This window comes from Oryzias latipes, chromosome 18, assembly GCF_002234675.1.
Source record: "Oryzias latipes chromosome 18, ASM223467v1".
In the NCBI taxonomy this organism is placed as follows: domain Eukaryota; kingdom Metazoa; phylum Chordata; class Actinopteri; order Beloniformes; family Adrianichthyidae; genus Oryzias; species Oryzias latipes.
Genome location: NC_019876.2, coordinates 16357718 through 16375295, shown reverse-complemented (window position 1 = coordinate 16375295; position 17578 = coordinate 16357718). Strand labels below are relative to the sequence as shown.

At 40.7% G+C, this 17578-nt stretch overlaps 1 protein-coding gene across 5 annotated transcripts in view; it reads left to right on the top strand.

The window, feature by feature from the left end:
• pcdh7 (protocadherin 7) overlaps positions 1-17578 on the top strand; it is a 150918-nt gene that overhangs the window by 80830 nt on the left and 52510 nt on the right. The window lies entirely within an intron of this gene.

Here is a 17578-nt window from a genome sequence, read left to right as displayed (position 1 = left end):
AGCCATGCACGCTCACATTCACACCAACTTAGATTCAATTACAATGTTTTTGCACAATGGGAGGCAGCCGGAGTTGCCGGAGAAAACCCCACGCATGCACGGGGGGGAACATGCAAACTCCACACAGAAAGGTCCCCCATTGGTGTTCTGGTTTAGGTCCCCTAGCCGGGACTTGAACTGAGGCGGGAGCGGTAACCACTGCACCACCATGCAGCCCCGCATACCAATCCAAATAGGGGAAAGAAAAAAAAAAGGTTTTATTGTAGTCATAGAATTGGCATACCATTTAATTTTTTCTGTTCAAGTTACCTGACAAGACATCTCCCAACATTTTTTTGGTGTATTGACCTATGAATTTTTATAATTTAGTTTTTTCTCCGTAAATGCACATTTTATGTTTTCCTTTTTGATCTGCTGGATTGACAGACTCATTAGTGGGGGCAAAACAAGGGCAGGATCACACAAAGACTCCCTTGTTAGCAAACCAAAACTCTAATTTTCAGCCATTTTCACCTGTGTTGACCCAGGCTTGAGTTCAGCTTGAGCCATCCTACCCACCAACAAGGCAGATACTTGCTTCAAATAACTTCTGATGAGTATGAACCCCCCCCACACACACAAACAGTCCTACCCAAACCTACAAATCAGGTTTATCAGCACTGATTGTTAGAAGAAAGCTTTTCGCAGACTCCCGGCACGTGACATGTATGACATGCCTACTTTATGAAAGGACAATAAAGCTTTTTGAAAAGCATTTCAGAGCGTCCAAACACGTCATTCTTTTAGGACAAAGATGATTTTCCATGACGACAGTCTAGAATGAACAGTTGCAGAAGTGCAGAACTGGTCTTGTACAAGAGGCTGAAAGAGAGTTCAATTCAATTTTATTTATATAGCCCAAAATTTACAACAATAGTCGTCTCAATGGGCTTCATGCCGGTTACTGTGTAATAAACATGAATCATAAAGAACATAAAGTCATATAATTTAATAGCTGATTGCTAAACTAAACTGGGCATCCCTGCCCTTAGACACTCCTTCTGTGTAAGGAAAAACACCTAAGAAAAAATAAATACCTGAAAAATCGAAGAAACCTCACGGGCGTCCACATGAAGGAGGGATCCTCCCCCAGGACGTACAGGCGATGTACCAGAACTCTTAGAGGGAATTGGCTTATCTAACTCTACAACTACATGTTGTAGAGCTGTTCCAGCAGATGGGGTTCGTCCATATGGAGTAGGGGGACTGCTGGGGGCCAATATGACCCAGATGTAGGGTCCACAACCAAGTGTGTAAGCAGGAGCAGAGATGAGGTACATGGTCAGGTACGGGGGCACAGATGAGCCAGAGGTAAGGTCCACAGACAAGTACAGGAGCACAAAATCTGGAAACACTCCCACTCCCCCCGGAGGGAGTTGTTGAGATGGCGCCACAGACTGTCTACCCAATCTGTCCTTTTTTTTTTTTTTTTTTTAGGAGCAACCGCTACACATGTCACGATACGAATTCACTTTCTTTGACTGTAGTCATTGACTTTACAAAAGGTTACCCCTGTACTACTGGTTGTGATGTCACCCCACAGAAAAGGACTCCAACCAAAGGAAGTCGATTGATTTGCCATTTTTTTCGCGATACGGATGCGGCCACGTTGGAGACATCGTCAGTAAGCACTGATTGGTCTGAATCTGTCTGAGTCTTTCATGTCTGAGTCCACATCCCTACCATTCGAAAGGTAGAATCTGTCAATCAAAACGTTTGGAACGTTCAACATGATGGCGCTTGCTTTGATTGGCCAGTTTAAGACTTGAATAACTCGTGTGAAAAAAGAGGATTTGCAAGAAAAGGTTAAGAGGTAGCAATGAAGAGTATTTGCTAGGCCTGCACAATATACCGCAAATTTATCGTTATCGCAAAATCCAGATCTGGAATATGCATATCGCAAAAGACGGCGAATATCGCAGTAAATCGTAAACCTTAAATGAGTTCAAACAATCTTATGGCAGCTTGAGACATTTAATGAATCAAATAAATCCCTTTATGCATTTGACCAATCGGATGGGCACGTTCACGTTGTTGACCAATCACATGGAGGCCTATTATGTTAGATGTTTGTCAACTATATCGACGAGGGTCATTTGGAGTATAATTTTTAAACTGTTGCAGTGAAATGGGAATGATGTTTTTGGTTATTTTGCTATTTATTTATATACCGCAAACTATATCGTTATCGCAATATTAATCTCTAATATCGCAAGTTTTCCTCATATCGTGCAGCCCTAGTATTTGCTGTTTGTTTGTTGTGGGTCCTTGGAACCAGTAGGTACTTCCTGTTTAGAACACGAACGGGTGGGTGGGGTCGCTCAGTCCAGTTCTCATATACAATCAATAGCTGCAGCTCACATGCACCGCACCTCTTTCCCGTGACATCATCACGTTTCCACTGATGGATGCATGTCAGGTGAAACGACTTTTTTGGGGCCAATGAAGACGATGAACACCTCCTTTTTTTTTTCTATTCTTCCTTCTGGTCATCTCTCCCCTCATTAACTTTCTTGTCTCTTGCCACAAAGACAACTTGATATTCCGTGCATGGCTGTGGTAAGATGAATGAGCTGTGAGGAGTAGGAGTAGCATTTTCTGCAGCCTGCAGGAACATCAGGTGAGGCAACATGTTGTTTATGTATTTATTTATTTCCACGTAAAATGGGCAGACGAGCTAAATAAAGCCCCGAGAACCGCCGTGGTATGTCGCAACAACGCGCCGAGCTTTAGAGAGGAAGTACGCCACAAGCGGACAACTGTGTTGATGGGATACACATATGCCTCTGCAAGATGACTTCACACTATGAAGAAACACAAAAAGAAAAGAAAGACGTCTGGACTCCTTTTTTTTCTCACTTCAACAGAATTTGTTACAAGAATTTGCAGGGGGGGGGAACGGAAACACATTCAGGTGTTCACACATTCTGCAGGCCACAGCCGTGCTGGAGCCTCTCATGCATTCATTCATGCATTGGCCCAACATACTATGTTTTATGAGCAAGGGGTATCTTTTCCCCCATCCTTTCAGATCCCACATAGTTATGACAAAAATCTCTGCATAAAAACGACTGGAATCCATTTTTACTTCCCCCCTGTTTTTGTTTTGATCGTAAAACATGAAAGACTGATCTGATGCAAACTATTAGATACTTGCAAAGATTAAAACCTCAAGATATTTGAACAGGTTTCAAGTTGTTATAATTCATTTTTGGTCTATATCTTTCCAAGATGTTCTCAAAATCTTTTTTAAAATAAGAAAATTATATTCCATACGACCAAAAAAAACTTAAATTTCTTGATTAGGAGATGGTCCTAATACATCTCAAAGCATTTTGTTTACATTTTATAAGTGCTATCATTGTATTTTTTTTTGAAGGTCATATTAGGATGTTATTTTAAGATTCAAATAAATGTTGACACGTTAAACTGGCATTCGATGACATTATGTTAGAAAAAGAATCTTAGATTTATGTTTTAAATGTATTCATTGTATTAAGATCTAAATTTTGTTCACATTTTGTTCTAAAATAAGTTATTCCCACCTAATACATTCATTTTACATCCAAATGAACTACAATGAGGTAAAAAAAAATTTGGACTTTAAAATGTTTTTATTTGAAGTAATTCTATCTAACAGTTAGCTTCTCTATCACTTATTTCCCCATTGGTTGATGCTCGTGTGGAATTCGTGCTTTACAGATTTTGATTTCTTATAAATTAAAGAACATTTGCTGCATGGGCAGATTTATTTATCTATTTTTTTTAATTAGTTACTAGTGAGTTTCTTGTTCTTTTCCTATTTTTGGGCTACCTCTTTTAGCTGTGTATTACTCAAAAAACACAAGATATTTAAAGTTGCTGGAACTTGATCTGATCATATTCAGTCGATGTAGTTAAGTAATTAGTTGATTTGATGTTCATCATAAACATGAAATAAAAAAAAAAAAAAAAAAAAAAAAAAAATTAATTAGTTGATTTTTAGGCAAGATTTCCAACATTTGGAGGTTGCAGTAGAATTTTTTTTTTTTTTTTTTGGTCATACTTTTAAGGCGAAGTACTTAACAGTGCTTTGTGAATGATCTCACATTGTAAAATGTTTCATGTATAGTTTACAGCCAACTTGCAGATTTACTCTCGCCGTTCTTGTCCATTTAAATAAAGCATTGGTAACAAAAATATGAAATATAGCCTTTTATATTTTTGTTTCTGTCTTGGTGCCTTGTCATCTAGGTTTCCCCTCGTGACTTTTACAGAATTTACAGAACGGCTTGTGTTCTTCAGCAGACTGCAGACTGGCGTTCCTTCTGTGAAAGGATTTTCGTCGGGAAAACTCCTCGCTCTGCCAGCAGTGTCAGCTGCTACCACTAATTGATAGCAATTAGGTCGAATTGCTTAGGAATTTGACATCTTTTTATTTTTTTTGCCTTTAATCTGCTTGGTTTTGTGACTCAGACACTGTTAAATGCTGTAAAACTGTCACAACGCAAACAAACAAACGACTGTTTGCCTACAGACTTTACTTATGCGTGCCATCCGTCTTCAAACTGCGCCAGTCTCGCAGAAAGGAAATGGTGTGGTGATTGAGCAATTGTTTTTTAAATCTCTTATCTTTTTTACCACATTTTTTTTTTGTTTGCCGTTTTTGTAAATACCGCATATAAAAATAAATAAGTAAAATACCACATATGAAACCAAATAAATAAATGAATAAAATACCACATATGCTCGTGCTAAATACCACAGTTACCTCAGTTTTATTTCATTTAACTTTAACTGGCTGACTTCCTTAACACTTTTGATGACATAAATGTTTTGTCTTCACCCATTTAACAGAACAACTCTTGATTTTGCGGATTAATAGTTAAAAAAAACGTATTGGTTAATCACCCCTCATTATAATATCATCTCCACTGTGCTTTGCCTGGTTTTCTGCGTTTGGAACCTGCTCTGTCGTCACATACTGCTGTCAAACCTCTTTTTTTTCTTTTTTTTTTTTTACATAAGGCATAAATCGTTCAGTACTTTAACTTGTCATGCAGTATTTATCTTTCTGAATGACAAGAGCTTGACATTTAACCAACGTGCTGTAATTTAAATTCACTTCTGTTTCTCAGATAAAAAAAAAAGAAGAGAGTTCCCCTCTAATGCAATCTTTATTACTCTAACAAAATAACTAAAGTGTTTTCAGGTCTGGTTTGGCTGCCATCAGCTTTTATTTCTTTAATGTTCATGAATTGAGCTTGGCACACGTCCAGACTTTAAAGCCTTTTTTGATTTTAGTAAGATCAAAAGCTTTTCAAAATCCCTTCTTTTACTCAAATGATCAAATTGATGTCTGCTCGAGTGATTCTAACTCAACTCCGGCTGTCATCTTCTGTCCTGTTGCGTTTTACACCAGGGATGGACAGCTCGCGGCCTTGAGGGCCTCCTGTCACGCCTCGTCTCTGACCGCTGCTGTCCTTGCGGCTCCTGAGCGGCTGAAAACAACACATCCGTGTGTTCAACAATGGCTAGGACCGAGTTATTTGGAAAACAAGTGGGACAGTGGAGCCGCGAGGACTGGAGTTATCCATTCTGGCTGTAAACGCTGTGACGCAGACGACTGCTCATAGAGGGACGTCAACGAAGCCCTGTCTTTCCAAAAGTTGGAAAATAGGTGAAACGAAAAAACCACCTGAAGGTTTTTCTAGCACCTCAGTGAAGCATTCTAGACCTGAGGTGAAGATCAGAGGTTTACCTGTCATCTAAGGTTATGCTAAAAATAAAATAAAAAGGGATTATACAGTAACCAACTTCTGAGCGCGTGTTTGCGTAGCGGTTAGCACCCTTGCCCCACAGCAAGTAAGCACTAGTTTGAATCTCAGCTGGGACCTTTCAGTCTGACGTTTGCGTGTTCTCTTTGAGCATCCGTGTTTTTTATCCAGGCCGGTCTCTTCCCAGAGTTAAACATCTTAAACGGATCGATGACTCTGAAGCCTCATTTCCACTGAGTGGTACAGTACAGTCTGGTGTTTTGAGCATCTCCATTATAAAGTGGACCCATTGAAATTGACCGAACCATACCATACCATTTTTAGGCCCCCTGTTGGTTGTAGAAAAATGGAACGGACCAGTTAGGGCGGAGCTACTGTTGAAACCCGTGATGGTCCAACTTTAATTTGCCTTGGAGGCACTTTAACGTTGGTAGTGGGGTCATCTAGACCCACTAGACAGTGCTCTGAACCTTTTTTCTTCAATGATTTGTGATCTTCACTGGTGTCCATGGATTACATGAAATCTTTCCACCTTTATCCACCTTTGTCATGGTAGGGAGAACACGTCAATGTAAGGGTGGGGTCATCTGGACCCCTCAAGATAGCGCAAGGGGTGAACAAGGTTTAGGTTGTTAAGGTGTTGCCCTGCGTTGGACTGGCAAACCCTCCATGGGTGTGCCCCACCTTTGGCTGACAGTAGCTTGGGCGACAGTCAGTCATCAAAAAATTCGAACAGCTCAAAATCAAATTCATGTAATAGAACCGTCGTCTGGAACCCTCAACAGACAACCTTGATAGTAAAACGAAAAAAAATGGGGCTACATGTTAGCTGCATTGGTGTATTTACAATGACACAACTTTATTTGCAACTTCTAAAAAAAGTAGACAATTGTTCCGTGCTTTTCTGGTAATGCAGTAAATCATAACAATGCTAAATGTAAAAAGTTTAACGTTTAACCCTTGTGCTATCTTAGACGACCCCACCCTTGCATTGACATGTTCTCCCTACCATGACAAAGGTGGATAAAGGTGGAAAGATTTCATGTAATCCATGGACACCAGTGAAGATCACAAATCATTGAAGAAAAAAGGTTCAGAGCACTGTCTAGTGGGTCTAGATGACCCAACTCCCAATGTCAAAGTGCCTAGGATAGCACAAGGGTAACCATCAATCAATATCGATGGCTTAGCATTAAGGATTTTTTTGGTAAAACCAACGAGGCTCTCAGTTTTACCATAATTTTGTTGTTTTTTTTAAAATAAAATACATACCCATTGTGTTTTTTTTCAGTGTGTTGTCCTGGTTGAATTTCATAAGGTAGTCCATAATTAATGATGGCAAATATTTCGTTTTTATCCAATCAGCAGATGGGGTCACATTAGATTTAGCAGTTTTAATCCAAAATGAACGTATTAGTTGACAACCCCTCATCATAATATTATCACCACCGTGCTTAGCAGTTATCACCACCGTGCTTAGCAGTTATCACCACCGTGCTTAGCAGTTATCACCATTGTGCTTAGCCGTTGTAGTGAGATGCTTGGCCATACTATAGGGCATACCATAGGGCATACTGTCATATATATATATATATATATATATATATATATATATATATATATATATATATATATATATTTTTTTTTTTAATTAAGGCTTTTAAGTGTGGAAAACATGATATAGTCAATGGGCGAAACTTTTCGGACTCTTCTGAAAACACTCGATTAGCTCAATCAGATCTTGAATAATAACCGGCTAAGGAACGACAGAATGGCTAGATATTCGTCGCCGTTATGAATTCGTTTGGTGCATGCAAAGTGGAAACCCGTGTGCAGGTTCCTCTCACATGCACTCGAATCCAAGCAGGGATGCATCGTTCCCTCTGTGGTGCGGCAAGACTACCGCAGCCCACCAGAACTTATTTTTACTTCACTCGTTCCTCCTTGCCCCCCCCCCGCTCCTGGCATTATAAAAATAGATGAAAGAGCGTAACAATGGAGGAGTGTGGGGGGGGGGGGGGGGGATTATCCTCTGGCGTTTTCCCTCTCCTCCTATCTTTTTGAGGACACAGTTTAATGTACCCCGCAGCAGAAGGCTGGGGAGCAGTTGAAATGAACGGCGGCAGACTCCGGTTTCCCGGCCTCCTCGAGAGACCGTGTTCGAGGCTCCCGCGCAACCTTTGACACAGGCGGCGTGCTGCGGTTTCATAACTCATGCATACATCCCCGCACACAAAGAGACGTATACAAAGCTCTGACGCACACACAAAGGCCTCTCAAATACCTCTAGTATACAGCTGTATGCATGCATGTCCACCCTCTTTTCACCTGGGGGGGGACAATATCCTCCTGAGCCGTGCTGGCTGAGGAATTTCATTATCTCCTCCTGCCTCACTTCCTTTCAGGAGGAATTTTTTTCAAGAGGCAGCGTCGCCAGGTTGTACTGTGTATCGGCACACCAGTGATTTTAGAGATAGAAGCGACTTTTTTTGTCTACTTCCTCCACTGGGCTTGATGTATTTGGAGAAATCCAATCTTTTATTTTGCTGGGGTGTTTCTTTCCATCTTCCTCACTGTTAAACCGCTGGCACCAGCTATGTGAAGTCAATGCAATTCAGACTCACCTGATCCAGGTAATATATAGCATCTGGGGAAGCTGGACCTTGAGAGTCGGGATTGGAAGAAAGCACCTGATTTATACCACCCTGTGGCGGTCAACGTCATGAATGTTTTACGAAGACTCTGGGCGCTCACCTAGCTTAATACAAGTGCAGTCATGATATTGCTATGTTTTGTGGATCCAAAATGTTGACTGAGACCTGGACTGAGTGATCCCGCCCTCTTTTGCATTCCAAATAGGAAGTTCCTGCTGGCTCGAAGAAGTCCAAATCCCATAAACGTCCACTGAGAAACAAGAAAGCTACAATGTATTTGTCAGAATAACTATTCTTGTTCTGCTACCTTTATTTTTAACATGTTGCTGCTAATCCAATTTAATTTTTTTTTTGGTTATATTTTGTCTGTCATGCAAGTGATTCAAGGACTGTCCAACCAATCACATGGCTCAGTAAAAATATTTGTTCTCACATCGGATGTTCGAAATATTTGATACATTTCATAGAAGTGAGGCTTACAAAATCTATCATCAAGCTTATTCCTAAATGGCGAGTGGTTACCAAAGAAATGTTTAGTCAGGGCTGATTTCCACTGGTCTGTCTAGATTGTGTCTCCTCTGCGTTGGGTTGACACAAAAAAGTAGAAAGTTCATTCATCAATCAGAATGTTTTCATCGCCTCAGTCACGTCTGCGTTCCACGTCCGTCCCCTCCGCAATGCAATGCAAGCTCTATGTAGGAGTTCTATTTCCTGTTTCAAAATAAAAACTTCTGTTGTACTTTCAAAATAAGACTTAATTTCGTATTTACGGAAATGTGCTCACGAGGTAACGCACGTTAACACTGCCGATAACACCACACTGGACGATGACAGTTTCATTGTGGAGGTTTAAAAAAACACAACATCATATATGACACAAAACAAGGGCTCGATTGGGAACGAGAGGGGCACGGGGTTTGATCTTTTAAGTGTTAGATGAGCAAAGAGAGCGGGACGAACTACTTGACACGGGGGTGACAGGACAAACCACTCCTCTGGGAGACGGACTCCTTACACAACGCGACAGAGACCACTGTAATTCACTGCTTACTGAGAACATGTGCTTCCAACATGGTGGCGTCTGTATCCCGAAAAGAAAAATGGCACCTGAATTTCATTGGAGCCAAAAAGTAAGTCATTTTCTATGGGTGATGTCACACTCACTCGGTCCAGGTCCCATTCACCGTCGATGGTCTACACGAGTGCAATGGGGCAACAGTCTATGAACGGCTAATACTTGTACTTTGCCTGCTTCTGTCTCGAGAAGCTGCTTGCTTATGCATCAGTGACCCATTTAAGAGCTCTCTCAGCTTGCTGTTATTCCTCTGCATGAATTCACCTGCAGAAGGTTAATGTGTGCACTTTAGTTTTATGAAGAAAAGAAAAAAAAGGGCGGGGGGGGGGGGGGGGGTTTGAACTGGTTTACTTTTCTACTCATAGATTTTTGCTGGTCCTCTGAAATGGAAGAAACTTAAAGTGGAATTTCATCATCGGAATGCCAGAGAATGGTCCAGGCTGTGCTGACAGCTCTGGAATTATTTCAGGGCATGGTTTCCTCTTCCTGCTGTGGGAGAGGGGGGGGCACTTTTTTCAAAAAAAGTCTTTTGACAGCTTGACCGCAGGAATCTGCTTTCAACCCACCGTGTCTAAAAAATCCACCTGGTGGCAGAGCCCGGCAAACCAGTTATCAAGATCCCACCCTTTCCTGCAGGTGTTTTTCTTTCTTTTTTTTTAAGCTATCAGGTTGCCAAAACAAGGAGCAAAATCTGAATTATCCTCCTTTTGTGTACTGTGGCAGCGGCCTTTTCAAGTCTCTAAATACTCCAATCACTCCCCCCCCAACAAAGCGGGGGCCGCTCGGCGATGCGTGCCTCCTGCGATGACAGGAGCGCAACTTCCCGTGAGGGATGAGGAAAAGCCAAAGTGGCAGCCCAAAGCCCTCTATTTTAGACAATAGAGAAAAGAAGAAAGAAAAGCACAGGAGAGTCAAAGAGCGTCAACAGACACCAAAGTAACACGACATTCCAACTTAAACAATGAGGCTTAAATGAGGGTGGATGTGACGAGGTGCAGTCAGTCGGTCGTTACAAAAGATGAACTCTTTGAACAATTGCAATGGGGGCAACACCTGTTTTGTTTAGTTTTTTTTCTCTTTCTGGGAGCTTGTGGCAAAGTGTGTGGTTCTTTTGTCTTGTTTCCTGCCCTTTTTGTTTGCAGTCTCCGCCAGCAGACTAATGGCTACCTTGAAGGCTAAAACCATAGCATTTATCTTGTCTGCAGCTCAAACGAAGCCTCCAGCCAGGACTTTAAAGAAAGGTTGTTAGACTCCTGGCAAGAATGCAGCCATTGGTTACACAGGATTGGATCTAAGTGAGGTGCAACCCCCCCCCCCCAAAACGAAGAAGGGCTGATTTCTCCTTATCGCGTCTGGCTTTTCATCTTTTCCAGCGCTGATTTTTTGAATTGTCTCGGCTCCTAACAGACCCTTCGACTTTTATCAGGTTTGAGGAAACGAGTAGAAGAGACTGACGTGTTGACAAAAGACACGCCCCCCCCCTCCTTTTTTTTTCTTTCGTTTGCATGCACACCCACCGCAGATGAGCTGACAAAACAGAGGATCTTAATCCAGATGATGTGCCAGCAAATCCCCTCACAATGCCCCGCAAATATGACACACGTACTCATGCGAAAAAAGCACACAACTCAATACATATGTCGCCGAGCAGATTTAGACACATCTTTCTTTATCTGTTTTTGCAGATCAGCTTTTGAAAGGCTTTGCAAACACTGTATAGAGATTTTTTTTCCTTAAGGACCTAAGGGCATATTAATGGGTGGTGTGTGTGTGTGTGTGTGTGTGTGTGTGTGAACGTAAGGGGTATCTGCAGGTGCTACATACGAAAAACCTGAAAAATGAAGATCGTTTGTTTTTGGATCGTTTTCAGATGTTTCCTGCTGCACCGGGCGGCTGTGCTCCTCTCTGCATGTGAATAGGGGCTAAAGGATGGAGAGGAGAGCTGTTTAGGCAGCCTCCCACACACAATGTACTGCTCGGATTTTGAAATTCTTCTGGAAGTGACAGATTGGGTTCACACACTGCGCGGGGAAACAACTTACAGTCATTATCTAGTTTTACAGAAGCCGTTATGACAAACTTCGTTCTCGGAACTACTCTTTGGGTAGTTGTCTCATTTCAAGACTCACACAGCAAAAAGAAACCTTTTTTCCGGATTGTTCCACTTTACATTAAAAGCTACAGCAATATTGTGTATCATTCCGTCTTACATGGATCAATAGGCATCTTGATACATGGTCTACGAATTAATACAGTAAATATTTAACCCTTGTGCTATCTTAGATGACCCCATCCTTACCTTGACGTGTTCTCCCTACCATGACAAAGGTGTATAAAGGTGGAAAGATTTCACGTAATCTATGGACACCAGTGAAGATCACAAATCATTGAAGAAAAAAGGTTCAGAGCACTGTCTAGTGGGTCTAGATGACCCAACTCCAAATGTAACACTGCCTAGGATAGCACAAGGGTTAACTAACTTTGTGGCGATACGAGACAGTCTGATTACGATACCATGGGCAGGTGCAGCCATGGTGCAGTGTGGCGACGGTTCTAACACAGGAGTTCAATTATTGGAACTTCGTCTAGCAGCGAATGTGTTCAACCAGAAGGCGTAAATTCACCGCACGAATTGTGTTTGGGGTGAACGTAGCGTTAGACTGAACAACCAATCCGAATGACAGCCCCCACCCTATGTGTAACCTCTTGTGTTGTCATGGCATCCAGACATCTCCTTTCTTGAAACGTTTGTCATCCCCAGAGGTTTGAGTCTAATCACTCCATTTCACCAACATCATCCAGTAAAGTTTTGATTTGAACATTTGTGTAGAAGTGTTTTCACTTTGTGTAATTGTAAATTTCTCAGTGACATGTGCCTTGCACCTAATTAAATCTGTGTACATTTTTATTCTATGCACCTTACTATAGCTTTTGGAGCTATAATTATTAAATACCTGCACTGTAGGATCTATAGTTATTTCATCTCATACCATAAAGCAGAATAGAGGCTTCCCGCAGAAAACATATGAACAGAGAATTCTTTTTTACAGTCTTTTACACTGTAAAAAGGTAGAGTAAAAGGTTTTTACTAAAAAAAAAAAAATGTTCCAGGAAGTTGTGTAATTAACTTAAAAAGCATGTTATAAACCTATTTCTTCAAGCTTGAGACATGCTTAACCCTTGTGCTATCTTTTGCGGTCAATATGACCCCACCCTTGCATTGACGTGTTCTCCCTACCATGACAAAGGTGGATAAAGGTGGAAAGATTTCATGTAATCCATGGACACCAGTGAAGATCACAAATCATTGAAGAAAAAAGGTTCAGAGCACTGTTTTATGGGGTGTAGTTGACCCAACTCCCATTGTTAAAGTGCCTAGCATAGCACAAGGGTTAAATACTGCCTATGTGGTCAAATTTTCACACTATGGCCAAACTGAAGTCGGAATAGATTCAAATATTTCAAATTTTTAAACCTTGTGCTATCCAAGACACTTTAACGTTGGGAGTTGGGTCATCTGGACCCCACAGGACAGTGCGCTGAACCTTTTTGTTCAATAATATGTGATCTTCACTGGTGTCCATGGATTACATGAAATCTTTCCACCTTTGTCATGGTAGGGAGAACACGTCAATGTAAGGATCGGGTCATCTGGACCCCATAGGACAGCACAAGGGTTAATTATCACATTGACAAATTACGCCAAATTTTGAGTACGTTTTTGACCGATCCACCTCCTTTTTCAAATAATAACTTATTTTTATATATAATATATTTATATTGATTTTTTTCTCTATGCTAGCTTCATCTTCAAAAAGCCCTGATGTATCCTCCAATACTAGTTTAGAGGTCAAAGCTTGAATTTCCAAGTATTTTAATCAGTGCTGATCAAATGGTTAATCTTTTGATACACTCATCTCTGTATAGGCAAAAATAAAAAAAAACATAAAAAAAACGCTGCCCTCCTTTCGCAGCTCACAGGGTTCAAGTCAGGGTAAATCTTAATCAAAAGCTGCTGCAGATTATAAGGCTGAAGAACAGATGTTTTGTTTTTTGGGGCTGAAAATGGTGTCTTCCAGACTGATTGTTCGTGATGTCCTTTCCTCCGCTCGGTGACAGTGCTGTTACTTTATTATTATAGCTGTCCCAGGTTTTGGTGATTTGATTTTGGCCTTACACGTTTTATCTGGGCTTAATATTCACTGACCAATTTATTAAAAGATGCCGCAGTTGGGACCCTTTCATTAGCGTCAAGGTCCTAATCCACCTCGATGCAAACATGCCGTAATCCCCCTATCCTCTTGGAAAGACCATGGCTGTCAAACACGCGTGTTCTTTGGCTGAATTGCGCGTGAGGACAAAGCAATTTGGATCTCAAGCGTCAAGGGGGGTGGGGATTGATCAGGCAGAGGGGTGAAAGCCTTTAAACTGATTTCTGCAGAGGACTGCAACAATAAAAAGAAGGGGGGGGGGGGGGATCCACAAGCTCCTTTGGTAGTTTTGGGGCTTTGATAGAAATTCTGCTTGCCAGAGAGTTTATCCTCAGCCGGAGGTGATGATGAGGAGTGAGAGAAGAAGAGCACACTTGTGTAAGTTTGTAGATGCCATTGTGTTCTCTGCTGAACGTTATGCAACCCGGAGAGTAGACTCTTTCCTCTTCTCGCAATTTTTGCGTGTGCGTCATCACACGCAGGCAGGAGATTGTGTCAGTTTAATCTGAGGTGCTAAGTGTGTGAATGGGGCTAAAAAAATAATGAGAAATAAATAACACATGGTTCTAGAAAAGCACTTTCTCTAATAAAATACAAAATCTTCTTCAATTCGTAATGCTTTTTCATTGAAAGTACTTCATCATTGTTTTCCCAAGGACACTCACATGCATAAAATAAACATATAATAGAAGCATATCTGTAAAAACCTGTGTTAATTCAGGATGGCTTTATCTCAGAAAAAGTTGTTCAAAAAGTTATCTGGACTTAGTTTTTCTTTGGTTTAACAGGTATCACATTTAATCCATGAGACTTTACAACAGGATCTTCTGACACACAAGGTGTATATTTGTATAAACCCCTTTTGTAATTTAGGCTAAGCTTTTTTTATGTTGAATACATTTGTATCTTTGGGCGGATAGATCTGAGTATCAATAGTATCAATAACGAGGTGAAGTATTGATACTAACATGATAAGATCCATACTTTCTTTTCTATTTTTTCCTTTTTTACATTCCAGCTTGAATTTACTTACTGAGTCCATGCGGGCGCAGCGTCTGTCTGTCGCCAGTAATGCCAGATTGAGCAAAAATTGTGCGATTTGAGCTGAAAACTCCCCATTCTGGCAACACTGTGCTTAAACAGTGCCCCCCCCCCTCACGCTCATGCCTCACCCCTCCCCTCCCTGCTTCATTGGGTAGCGGAAAGATTCATTAAAGGCCACATTTCTGCACTAATGGCAGGGTTGTTTGTTGTGTTCTTTACATTTTTGTATTCACCTGTAAACCCCCAAATGGTTCCAGAGCAGCTGTGTCTGCAGCTCAGTGCTCCCCCAGCGGTCAAATGCGGAGAACAAATTTCCCATTAGGTGTGTGACAACTAAAGGGACTTTCACTTAACTTTATTAGTAATGCTCTTGAACTTCTTGTTTTACTAGCAACTTTATTTTCTTAATGTCTTCATTTAAAGAAAATATAAATTTTTATTTTATTTTTGTTACATTGTAGTAACCTTTTCAAATTGTTGCACTTGTCACTGTTTCGTTCTTACAATTATTATTATTACTATGCCATTACTAATATACATGTTCTATTTTTGATGCATGTTTGGTTCAGATTGTTGTAATGAGTTAACTAACATTTTTATCTGCCAAAAATCTCTGTCCTGTGTTTTGTTATACACATAATGAAACAAAAAAAATATCTTCTATATTCAAACATTTCAAGAAAAGTATGGGTATCAATAATGGCAATACCGACCCTGTGATTATTTAGTATCATATCGATTCCTAAAGTCCCAGTATCGCCCACCCCTAGAGTTTACCGGAATTTTCTTTTTGACGAAAAAGACCAACCCAGTAAACCCAATGTTTTCTGCCATTTTGGGGGTAAAAATCACTTTGTGTTGAAAAGGGGCCACAGACCAATGTGCACCTGTGGAGAAAGGAAACAGACAGCAGGACTAGTGGGATAATCTAGAGCGAGTTGCCACAAATCAGTTGAAAAGCTTCACAACCCGCTCAGTGACACCAGAGTGTGATGCGGGCGCGCCGGTGCGTGCACGGACTGCTAAAGGTCTGCCGGACAGGACTCTCTTTACTCACCCTGACAGGCAGAGAGCTGGAAAAAAATTGCACCATATTTCCTCTCAAGTCTCTTCTCATTCTGAGAAGCAGTGTTTTCTCCAGTGGGTGTGCATGTATATTTATATATATATATATATAGGTGTGTGTATGTTTGTGTGTATATATATATATATATATATGTGTGTGTGTATATATCCATATATAATAATTCTGGTTGCACTTCCTGATGTTGAAGTGCTTTAGAAAAGTACACAGCGGTCTGTCTAAATGTTTTTTCTTTTTTAAACGATTTGTGGAGTTTGATGTTAATTTTATTACGCTAACACGGCTAACTTGTAGCAGTGTCAAACTGTTTTGTTTTTTTACATGTTACTAACAAGGTTTGGAGTTGACGTAGTCACAGTACCGTTTGTTTTAGTGGAAGCAATTAATTTTTTTTTAACGTAATGCAAACAAGGATAGTAATTATAGGTATTGTGAATAGACTAACATAGCTATCACTTCTAACCTGGCTAACATATAGCATGTTACAAACAAGTTTTAGAGTTACTGTGAAGGCAGTAGTATTCTACTGACTGATACTTCGGTGCGCCTTATAAATGACATTATTTCGAAAATAGACCATTCACTGACGGTGCGCTTTATAATCCGGGGTTCTCTATAGTGCATAAAATATGTTATTGGAAAATTTTGATTTCCCAGTAGTTGATGGTCGTTCCCGAAGTACGAAACGTGGACGCGGCGTCCTATGTGTCCAATTAGAAGCCAGTCATTTCTGATGAGAGCAGTGTGTCTGTGGGGTGAGGGGAGCGACAGTCACTCCTGCTGCTAATAATAGACTGATAGGTCTTTCGATGAGCAAGCTTGCTGCCATGAGATTTTCTGCAGTAGAAGGAAAGTTTCAGCTTATTATCTTCGAGGATGAGGCAGAGTCTGTATGTGTGGGACCGAATGATTTTATGGATAGCAGCAAATTCATTTAAACAAACCAGCACATAAATATATTTATTTCCGCAAAGGACAGACTGTCTCTTTCAGAGAGCTGTCTGGCTCGAGTCCATCTGCTGCAATCACTGTAAATAGGGAGCCCAAGCTCATTATTATTCTGTTTACCAAGCAGTTTACAGATGATGAAATTCCATGTACATTGCTGCTGCTGATAAATATCAACAGGAATAACACGCCGCAAGTACTTAAAATTCACACAGTGCACTTAACTAATTTCTCCCTCCATCCTTTTCCGTTTTCAATCTACAGGAATCCAGTAGGTGATTAGCAGCTTTGCACAAGAAGGAAAATCAGTCTAGACGGAACGGAACAGCTGGACTACACTACCTGACCTGAAACATGTCTAACAAAATAGGACCATAAATAATAAATAAATAGCCAGGTGTTTTGCCCAGAAAATAAAACTCAATAGGTCTAAATGTTTAAGGTTAATTGCGTTTTTTCCTAGTGGGAAGAAGGTCAGTGGATTCTACAACCAAAGCGGTCACAATTGCGCACTGGGGCAAAAGGAAACTAAAGGAAAAAGTCAAAAGGACCTGCTGCTGGAGAATTCTTCCCAAATAATAGAAGGTCTGGACTCTAAGATAAGGAGATTTTGAAGGGGATGTTTGCATGTGCATACACAACACACAAGAGTAATAAAAAATTAACTTTTGACTCCTGGTATATTTCCGTCCCATAAACTTTCTCCTAGGCGTATATGGCGATGCCGTAGTGCCCTCCATATGCCATAGCAAAGGTTGCATAACTCA